We start from the raw sequence: 11,138 nt of genomic DNA on the forward strand, positions 1-11,138 counted from the left end.
AAATAATCCTGTACCACATATGCATCCAAGACCGAATGACAACTGGATGAGGAATTTTGACAACCGGGTCAACCTGAACTGGCAAAGACCCTATGGCAACTGGTTTAGTCCATTTGAGATGGAAAAGGTAACAAATTGTCATTTGTACCATCTATAATAACTTTGGTCATGTGGCTATGAACTGAAGAAGAAGAATTGGGAGAGAAAATGCAGGACCTTGGAAATCATGTAGTATGGTCTGCTATCACTGCAACAAACTGGGGCACCTTGCAAAATTCTGTAGATCCAGAAACATCAAACCGGTCAATTCTTCTAAGGATCAAAAAGGAAAGCAAAAAGTTAATGTTGAAGAAACCAGAGAGGAAATGAATCGGATATGGAGAAAGAAAAGTGATGACTCACCTGGAGAAGAAATTTTTCCTTCACCCACTGAAGAGAACACTGCACCGGTGAATTAAGCCTTTTAAATATTGCTAAGGGGAGCTTAATGGTCAAATTACCTCTAGACCCCTTAAGATTAATGAGCAGTAAGAGAATTTTGAAGCATGAAATTTTGATAACTTTTTGTCAATATGTTATCAATTGGTTTTCTCCTTGAGCGGTGAAATTAGGGTTTGTAACCCTAACTGGCGAGCATTTAATGCAGTAGGTAAAAAGGATAAAATTGAGTTTTTACTTTCTTATTTTTACCCTAATGCATTCAAGAAAGAAATTTGGAGTTCTTGTTGAGCTAAGAAAGATTGTTGGCTGATAATTGTCGAAGTTGCATTGTGATTTGCAATCAAGCTGATTTGAAGGTTGCAGAAGATCAAACTGGTGTGCACTTGGGAATTCAACCGGTAAATGAGTCAACATGCATGAAATAAGGTATTTCTTTGAAAATCCTACTTCGAATATTGTTCATCTGCAATGGCATCATCTTCAAAAACTGTAGAAAGGTTAATGATTGCATCTGAGCCAATAGAATTTGTAGAGGCAGAACAAATTGTGTCGTATAATGCATTATCACAAGTTCCGAGCGGAGTTTTAGTAAAAGGAGATTTGTCAATTTATATTGATTGTAAGATAGAGGATATAGGATCACTATACATTCACACTAAGCTAAAATCCCTCTATGATGAGAATGGGAAGATTCAAACACAGTATGCTAGGGTTTTCAAGAAAGGTTTTCACAATGCCGCTTAATTTCTAGAAGATTTTGAGGAAGAGCATATTATTATCATTTTGAGTCGGGTTCATGGTGAGAACATGTACTTAGAGAGAACACACACAATTACCAAGGAAGCCATTCAGGTTGTAACTGGTCATTTCTCAACCGGTGAAGTACCCGAGTTGAGACGAATTTCAAAAGAGATGGTATTCTCACTAATCGGTTCAACATCTGATAAACATGTTTTTTTTGTTAACAATATTAGAGACCCAACTGTGAAACTGGTAGAAATGGCTATAGGCTACCGGGTATTTTACTCTAGTAGACTAAATAGTGTTCCATTTGCAACAATTCATATAGCTTATAAGATGATAGTTGAAAATGCAGACTATGATCTTTGTGAGGCTATTAGGAGATAACTGTTTCTAAATTTGCAATCTATCAAGAAGGACACCAGTCTAAAGTTCAAGTATGGAAAACTATTTGTTGGGTTATTCTTTTATTTTCAAAATTTGCTACCGAGCATAGGTGATATTGAATGGTCAAAGGACCTACCCGTATCTGCACAAATCAAGAACAACATCAAGGCTGTAAAAAATACTTTCCCTATTGCTATGAATAAGTATTTCAATGAGTTTCAGAAGAAGATGAGCATGAGAATGAGATTGCCTGAAGATGTGGTAAGTCATTTTGCAAAAGACATTGTTTTCGCATGCCACTGATTTTTGTTTGATGCAAGCAATTGAGTCAAGAAAAGAAGAAATGGAAGATATGAGTTATGAGGTGAACCATGAATTACTGGTTGGTTATTCTAATAGCATATTAGCATCTCCAAAAGATAAAAAGAAGGAAAAACTAGATATTATGGTATTCCAGGATGCACAAGCCAAAACCAGTAGCCACAAGTCGAAAAGGAAAGAAAAAGAAAACTGATGAAGCACCTCCAGTGATGAAGAATACAAGGGTGACTCAGAGTATCCAAACCAAAAAGGAACCAACACCTAAAGTCTATACAAAGAAGGAGAATGTACCAAAGAAGAGAAACCGAAAACTTATTCTCCAAGCAAAATCTGAGGGTACTGATACTGAAGAAGAGCCTAAGAAGATGAAAATTACCAATAGAGTAGCAAAGCTAGTAAAGGAAGTGCCAAAGATAACTGTGCCTATTGATATCTCAACTTTCAAGCCTGATAACCATTTTGAAAGAACAATGAAGACATTAGGGAGGAACAGATTTGACAATGTCAAAGAACATTTTGATTCCTTCATTGGAGATGAGAAGAAGCAAGTAATTCAACAAGTAATCACTCATTTGTGTCATTACAGTAGATATCCACATGATCTTGAAAAGGATATCTCAAATTCTTTGTACACTATTCTGTTAGATAAATGGGAGGAAGCTATAAAATTGGAAAAATAAATTATTGATAAGATATTTGTACAATATTTTCCCAATTTGTCTACAGATAAAATAAGTGCTTTAGTTGATCAGTAGAAAGCACAATTTGCTTTCAAACTGAGAAGATTGAAACTACTTAGTGGAAAAAGGACAATTATTGAGACTGAGACGCATTAGATAGCCTGTGAAATAAAAAAGATGGAAGAGCTCATCCAATCCTCTAAGAATGAGGAAGATGTTGTTAATCGACCAGAAATGGATGAAGAAGAGATTGTACAAGTTGATGAGGTCTATCCTTTCAAGAAGAAGGATGACACCATTATTCATGTTGTTGATGATGTTTAGGATACGATTGATCTATCTGGAGACATCACTGCACCCGATATGGAACCTCCTGAAATCACTGATATACAAATTACTTTAGTTGAGCAACTGACAACCCAACTGAAAGTGGACAATCCACTAGAAACAGAACAACTGGAAAAACCCCAATCCCCACTGATCTTACAAGATACTCAAAAGGAGTCTATGGAAAATGTTGTCACACAGACTTTTGAACAGGAAGCAGAGAAAAATCTAGAGAAAGCAATCATTAAGGTTACATCCTCTGAACCGACAAAGCCATTAGTCACTCTGCAGACTAATGAGGATGATGATGATGATTCATTAGGCATTTCAGGGCCTATCATTGTTGACAACACAAGTGCATTTGAAATGATGAAGATTGCAAGTGTTATGTAATCTAGAGCACATAAGAAAAGACTTAAAGAGCATAGGGCTGAAGCTGAAATAATTTAGAATGCAATAGATATTCTATCCAATCTACTACCGAAAAATTCTACAGCACATCTGACATCCCCTATTAGAAAACTTGGTCAGTTGGTTACTGACGCATTTGATCAAATTAAGTCACTTGAAGAAGCAACACTAACCTATGCTGAGAAAAGTCACAAGAAGAAGTATGGGGAGAAACTTGCAAAGGACATTGATACTAACAAAATGGATCTGTCACATAATAAAGATTTGTTGAGCAAAGCTATTGAAATAGGAGGAAAGTATCTCGCTTCTACCTCTAATGTTTCATTATGTTATTCTGATATCACACAAAGACAAATAGAAACATAGCAAGAGCTAGAAAGGATATGCAATGCATATATCCCACTTCAGGACTCTATATTTTCTTTTAGAAATTCTATAGATAATTTGCACAATAGGTTGGAGAATTATGATCATGAGAAGGTAAAGAGACTCCAGTCTCTGAAGGAACTCAAGAGTCTACTCACATCACAAGTGGACATACTACAGAGAGCCTACTCAAATGCAAAAGCTATCTTAGCAACTCCAGAAACCTGTACACTGGATTCGATGGAAGAAATCCATACACAACTTATGTCTACAAAAGAGTACACTAAGAACGTGCTAGCGACATGGACAAATGCCATATCACAGTTGAAGCAAAACTTTAATGTTATTTTTCTGAGACTAGCTAATGCATGAATTTTTTTTTAAGTTGTTGTATATGTTGAATACTTTGATACCAATTTTCTATATATATATTTTTTACTTTTTCAATTTGGCATTGTTGTCAAAGGGGGGTAGAAATATATATGTGTGTTTTGAAAATTTTGTATAATGTATGCATTAAGGGGGAGCATGTGTATATGTGTAAATTTTGTTTTGTATTCACACTTAGTGGTATTACTGTAAAATTTTCTAAGTGTTACCATCAATGCCAAAGGGGAAGATTGTTGGCTTGATGATGATTGTAATATATTCATCATATGTTGTCATTGATGAAACACATACACACACATATGTTTATATTGTCTACCAGTGTAACTTCAAGTTGTTTATACTACAATTAGTATGCTAGAGGTTATACTAAGAGGTTTATCTCTAATCGGTACTTTGTGACAAATCGGTATATGAATAGAAGACAACTAGTTGATACACATTAGTCAGCATCAACATGAAGATCAAGCAGAGATTATACCAGAAGATTCAAGGATAACAGTTCATATATTTAACTCTAACCGGTATTGATTGTTACAACCGATATTTGTTGATTTTGTGACGAGTTACCACAAATCGTGATGAGTTATCCCACCGACAAATTTTGGCGATATTTTTGTGATGAGTTGTGATCACTTGACTAGATGCACTGCACCTAGGAAATTGTGTTATGATTTCTTTGGGGCCGACATGAAATCTTAATGTCTATATATTGACATCACAGTGAATTATTTCATGAGTGAAAGTGATATGTTGTGTGCGAAAGTCAAAAGAGTTAAGTTGCAGAGTATGTAGAAGAGCAGTGTTGAAAATGTCTAGAAGGATCTGATCAAGCAAGTATTGTGCTACTCAGACAGATCAAACCAATCCTATTGTTTTTTAAATAATCACAACAGAATTTAAATCCCCTAATCGGGTAAGCTCTAACAAGATTCTTTGTACAAATCCTCTAACAGGGTGATTCATTAGTTTGGATTCAGAAATCCTCCATCGAGGTTACTCCTAATAGGGTACTACCTTTAACAGGGTATAAGCTTCTAATCAAGCTTTGGGATCTCTAACAAGATTCACTCCTAGCAGAGCACTTTGTAGACCCTAACTGGTCAATTATCTATTACTGCAGATAGTTAACTTGTGAGTTCCATTCACTGTGGTTTTTACCTATTTGGATTTTCCATGTACAAACACTTGTGTTATGGTGGATGTTTTACTTATTGTGGATGTTGTTATATCATTTTGGATTACATGCATTGTGTTAAAAAGTTTTGTTAAGTTTATCTACCGGTTAGTGTTTGAAGTAGTTTTATTTCTGGTGTCACTGATTCACCCCCCCCCTCTTAGTGATTTTCAAGTCCATCAATGATGATGTAGATGAACACTAAATGATATGCATATATAATTTTGGCATGTCATTATACTCAGTCATGTGATAGCAAGCTACATAGACTCAAGAAGGGACAAAAGAGGACAAATGGAAGAAAGGGGGATGGAAGGTAGAAGATATGGAGGTGAAAGAGCTTCTTGTGTTATTATCATCATTGAGCTTTATTATGGCAAATAGGTTATGACCATCCAGGTATAGGTTCGACCTAGGAAGTCATTGTACCCGTTTGCATGGAGATCAGATAGTCACAAACAAAGAATGTTCCAGTTCACACTAGACTCATAGTGTCCTCATATCCTTGGATGAGCCATAGTATTACTAAGAGACAATCCACAGACAACAAAATAGGTGAACATATCCCATCCTCGCCTTTCTTGTCAAAGACATCTTGGAGATAGAATCTCTAGTCAAAGACATCCCGAAAAAGATAAAAGACATGTCACCCTAAAAGATAAAATCAAAAGAAAACCAAGACTTGACACCAACATAAACTATAATCCTCAATTTATTTGTGTTTCTTGCCACATATGTTAACATGTTTGATTTGGTCACAATTTTTTTTTCCTAATAAAGGATAGATAATGCTGAAAAACCATGTTGTTGCCAAAGCCTGCTAAAATATTTGATTTGTTGAAAGCCCACTATTGATTGTGTCTCACTTGAAACTGACTGAATCCAGGAAATTGATACCTTTATTATGGAGAAGAATGAAACTTTATTGCGGATTAGCGATGCAAATGACCTTTTATTGTGGATTGTGCGCGAAAAGAAGGAGGTATGAAAAGATGATGCTCCTCAAAACATGTGATGCTTAGGGTATCACTTCCATCACTAGATTTGGGATTTTGCCCCAGTTATAGATTGGACCTGATTTATTATGGAAGGAAAGTGTGGAGAAGGGATTTATTATGAATGTCAAACCAATCTTAGGTAGATCAACAACAAGCCATGATGGGAATGGGTAAATTTATTATGGGATGGTAGGCTATGAGGGTGTGAAAAGTGAAAGGATGAGATTGAATCTTGAAGGAGAGGGGAGAAAACTCTCTACACATGGTGTTGGTAACCCGGTTTTCACCATGGTACTTGCCCAAGGTGCCACTGAAGTGGTTTTCACTGTTGGACGAATTTATTTCTCTTTACTTTTTTCACTTTTTTTTTTTTTGTCACAAGGTTCTAGTTTGCTAGGTTTTCACCAAGTAACGATTTCTTTTTATTATTATTATTTTGTATTTTTGATATATTTTTTGATTTTTTTTTATATTTTTGACATTGGGATACTCTGAAAACTATGTGTAAAACCTGTGAAGGTGCATGCTATTGATAGGATCCTCTAAAGGTTCTCCATCTAGTGTTGAGAGTTGATATGCACGTGATCCATAGACTGTTGTGATGATGTAAGGGCCAAGCCAATTTGGTTCAAACTTACCCTTTTTCTCTCTATCTTGCTGATTTTTAGGATTTTCTCTAAGAACTAAGTCACCCACCTCAAATTTGTGAGGTTATACCTTATGATTGTAGCTTCGACTCATTCTTTGTTGATATTATTTGAGATGTCTACTCTCATCCAATAATTCTAAATCCCCTAAGCAGGAGACCCTGTAATCTTCATCATTGATTAGATTGCGCAAAGAGACTCGTAGGATGGTAGCTCGACCTCAATAGGAAAGACAACTTCGACACCGTAAACAAGTGAATAAGGTGTAGCTCCAGTAGGTGTGCAAACACTTGTGTGGTAGGCCCAAAGTGTAGGGTTGAGTTGAATATGCCAGTTACGACCAACGTCATCAACTGTCTTTTTAAGGATTTTGACAATAGTTTTGTTAGACGCCTCAGCTTGAACATTACCTTTGGGGTAATATGGGGTAGAAAAGTGATGATGGATATGGAAACGATCACAAAGCTCACAAACATCTTGATTTTTGAATGGACGCCCATTGTCTGTGACAATGAAAGGGGAACACTATATCGACAAATGATATAATTGAGGATAAAGGTTGCAATATTCTTTCTAATGACTTGGGTGAGATAAATGGCTTCAATCCATTTTGCAAAATATTTTGTGGTTGTAATAATGAATTTTTGGCCATTGGAAGAATGAGGGTGAATCTTACCTACGAGGTCGAGTCCCCACTAGAAAAAGGGCCATGGAGAGGCAAACAACTGAAGTTCTTGTGCTGGTGCATGAATAAGGTCTCCATGAATCTGGCACTTCTTACACTTTCTGACAAACTGATATGAATCTTTTTCCATAGTAGGCCAGTAGTATCCAGTCCTCATCAACTTCTTGGCTAAGGTTGGACCACTAGAGTGAGCACCACATATACCTTCATGAAACTCACATAATCTTATTTGAGCTTCGTCACTTTCTAAACATCTAAGGAGAGTACCATCTAGACCCCGATGATAAAGGGTATTGGCTAAAATGATATATTGGGAGGATTGACGAATGAAGGTATGACGTTGATTATTTGAAAGGTTAGGTGGAAGGATATTGTCGTGAAGGTAAGTAAAATTGGTACCATACTAAGGGGAATCGAGACCAACAACACATATCATTTCTATAGGAGTGATCTCATATGAGGGAACCAAAAGATTATCCACCAAGAACTCATAGAAGATCTCATTTTGAGGTATATCAATAAAAGAAGCAATGGTAGCCATGGCATCAGCATCTTGATTATTATCCCTTGGGATCTGTTCAAAGATTATTTGTGTGAAATCTTGTTTAAAATCATCCACCATTTTCTTGCAAGGCATTAACTTTTCATCTTTTGCCTGATAATCATCATTTGCTTGACGAGTCACGAGTTGAGAGTCCCCAAAAACATGAAGTTCTTGTATCTTTGATTGAACCGCGATTCATTGTCCTGTTGTTAATGCTTTATATTCTACTATGTTTTGTGCAAGGAAATGACAATCGATGTGAATTAGGAATGGAGTCCCCTTGAGGTTTGATGAAGAGGATACCAGCTCCTGCGCCATGCTGCATGTATGAACCATAAAAATATAGTTGCCAAGGCTTTACATTTGTCACCATAAGAATAGATTCATCTGGGAATTCTAAGAACAATGGGAGTGTCATCAATCATAGGTCATTTCCTAGCTGATCTCCAATAGCTTGTCCTTTAATTGCTTTTTTGTCCACATATTTAATGTCGAACTTGCTCAAGATTATAACCCATTTAGCTAATTTGCCAGTGAGTGTCACCTTATTGAGAAGGTATTTGAGTGGATCTATCCTTGCAACAAACTTTGTTTTATAAGTTAACATGTAATGACTTAATTTATACGAGGCAAAAACTATAGCAAGACATGCACATTCAATCAGAGTGTAGTTAAGCTCATAACCAGCCAATGTGCAACTGATATAGTATATTTCTCTTTCCTTTCCTTCATTATCTTGTTGGGCCAAGAGTGCCCCCAGTGTTGTTTGCATAGCTAATATGTAAAGTAGTAGGGGTTTTCCTAAAAAGGTGGCATCAATACTTGTGGATTCAAAAGATAATCTTTGAGAATTTGAAAAGCCTGTTGACGCTTATCATCCCATTTAAACTTGATATTCTTATGAAGTGGATGATGAAAAGGATGACATTTATCTACAAGTTGTGCAATGAATCTGCGTATCGATTGGAGTCTTCCTTGTAGAGACTGAAGTTGACTAATATTCTTTGGTGGTGGCATCTTGATGCAAGAGCATCCCTGGTTCACAACAATCTTTCATGAACCAAAAAAAAATTTTCTTTTTTGTTTGCAATTTCAGTTTTCCTTTCTATGTGTCCCGGTTTTGGCTCACCGATTCCTGTGGAGTTGGATTTTACTTGAATACTTGATCATTTTTCTTTCTTTCAAACCACATCTCATTTGGATCACTTTCCGACAAGATATCGCTACTGGTTTCCTTGATAGTCTCTTGTTATCGATTGTTCCTTTGTTACCGGTTGCCTGAGACCTATTCTAGTGATCTACCGGAACCCATTCCGAAGCTTGCGGAGCCTTGGATGTTGATCTCAATGTTTCTTGGCATGTGGCCGACCTTCTATATTTCATCCTTTGGATTTTCCAGAGGAATCTCTTGGTGGAGGCCGACCTTGTTCATTTTGCACATTAGGTCTTTTTCTTCGGGTTTTGATCCTTTTTGGGCCGAATAGATCCTTTGGATCGATATATATATATATATATATATATATATATATATATATATATATATATATATATATATATATATATATATATATATATATTTGTAATCATTATTTAGAAGGTAATCAATCAGGAATCAAGGAGTATCAAATAGATATAATGTGCCTAGAAGATAGATCTTTCGATTCAAAGTCTCATGTGACCTATTCTACCAAGCTTGTGTGTTGGTATGTTGTAACTCGGTTGTTACCGGTTGGATGTAATTAACTTTCATGCAATAAAACTATTTGTTATGCATTGCCTCCATCATATTTGTGTGATTCCTTGGTGTTTACTCTTGCTGACTGGTTTGGACTGATCTCCTCAAGGTCTCTCCTCATCGGTGACTGCATCACATCTCTAATATAGCTCTAAATTTTGTTGGATTTGCTTCAATTCCCCTTTGTGAGACAATGTATCCAAAGAGTTTCCTGGAGGTCACCCCAAAGACACACTTGGGATTTAATCTAACTTTGTATTTTTCCAGATGTTCAACAACCACAGATAGGATATTGAGGTGTGTTTCTCTTGTTATTAACTTTCCTAGGAGATCATCAACATAATCTTCCACAGTGACATGTTGAAGAACATGAAAGATGGTTGTCATTTCTCTTTGATATGTAGCACCCACATTCTTTAATCCAAAGGGTATAACATTCCAACAAAAGGTACCCCAAGGACAAGTAAATATTGTTTTATGTTGGTCTTTAGGAACTATTTTGATTTGGTTATACTTATAGAATCCATCCATCAAAGATAACATTGCATGAGTAGCTATAAGATCTACTATAAAATCAATATTCGCTAGTGAGAAATCATCTTTAGGACATGCCTTATTGATGTCATTGAAATATTTACATATTCTGATACTACGATCTGGTTTACTAACAACTACCAAGTTAGAAATCCACTCAAGGTAATCAATCGGTCTAATGAATCCAACATCCAATAATTTCTCTAGCTCTACCTTGACTAATAGTGCCACCTGCAGATGCATCTTTCTCAATTTCTATTTTATAGGTTATGCATTAATAGATTAGGGTCCAATCCAGGCATATCTGCATATGACCATGAAAATTTGATTTGTCATTCTATGAAGAAACTTATGAACTTTGACCTTTCTTTTTTTGTCAAAAACTGTGCTAAGAAGATGTTGTGTGGAACTTCCTCTGTGTCAATATTTGTCTCAATAGTTTCCCCCACTGGAGAATTGATGATTTATCTTCATATGATAGCATATGGAGAGTGTCAAACCTTCCATCCTTAGGTGCCTTAGAGAGGTTTTCACCTTTGGATACATCCTTTATTTTTACTTTTTTAGGGCCAGACATCGTCACAATGTAGTTTTCACCACAAGAGCCATGATTTTTTTTTTTTTTTTTATACTTTTGCGACTAGAAAGTTTGGTATTCTCTCCAATATATGTTGCACTAGCGAGTTCTATGATGTATCCTTCTTTGTGGTCCCCAAGAGGAATATCATTCCTTATGCCAAGGTAGTCTATAAAGGCC

This window comes from Cryptomeria japonica, chromosome 11, assembly GCF_030272615.1.
Source record: "Cryptomeria japonica chromosome 11, Sugi_1.0, whole genome shotgun sequence".
In the NCBI taxonomy this organism is placed as follows: Eukaryota; Viridiplantae; Streptophyta; class Pinopsida; order Cupressales; family Cupressaceae; genus Cryptomeria; species Cryptomeria japonica.